This window comes from Frankliniella occidentalis, unplaced genomic scaffold (assembly GCF_000697945.3).
Source record: "Frankliniella occidentalis isolate FOCC.00 unplaced genomic scaffold, Focc_3.1 Scaffold28, whole genome shotgun sequence".
Classification (NCBI taxonomy): Eukaryota; Metazoa; Arthropoda; class Insecta; order Thysanoptera; family Thripidae; genus Frankliniella; species Frankliniella occidentalis.
In genome coordinates, this window is record NW_026267158.1 from 270838 (window position 1) to 271117 (window position 280).

Below are 280 nucleotides of genomic sequence, written 5' to 3' on the forward strand. Positions count from 1 at the left end.
TGGTGTGAGGTATGTTTGCCTCACACCGTTTGGTGTGAGGTATTTTGCCTAACACCATTTGGTGTTAGACTGTCTCACACCCGAGTTTCCAGAGCTTTGAAAGTAGGCAACCCACAGCAAATCGCCCCCTCCGTCAGACGGACTAAAAACCGCGCCTGCTCCGTCGGCATTCTTGGTCACCCACCACGGACAGGCTAACCTGGACAAAACGCAGACGTGTGCTCGTGTTTTCCGTGTTTTCCTGTTGCCCGGGAATGTTTACAGGGTGTGGCTCTTCGGG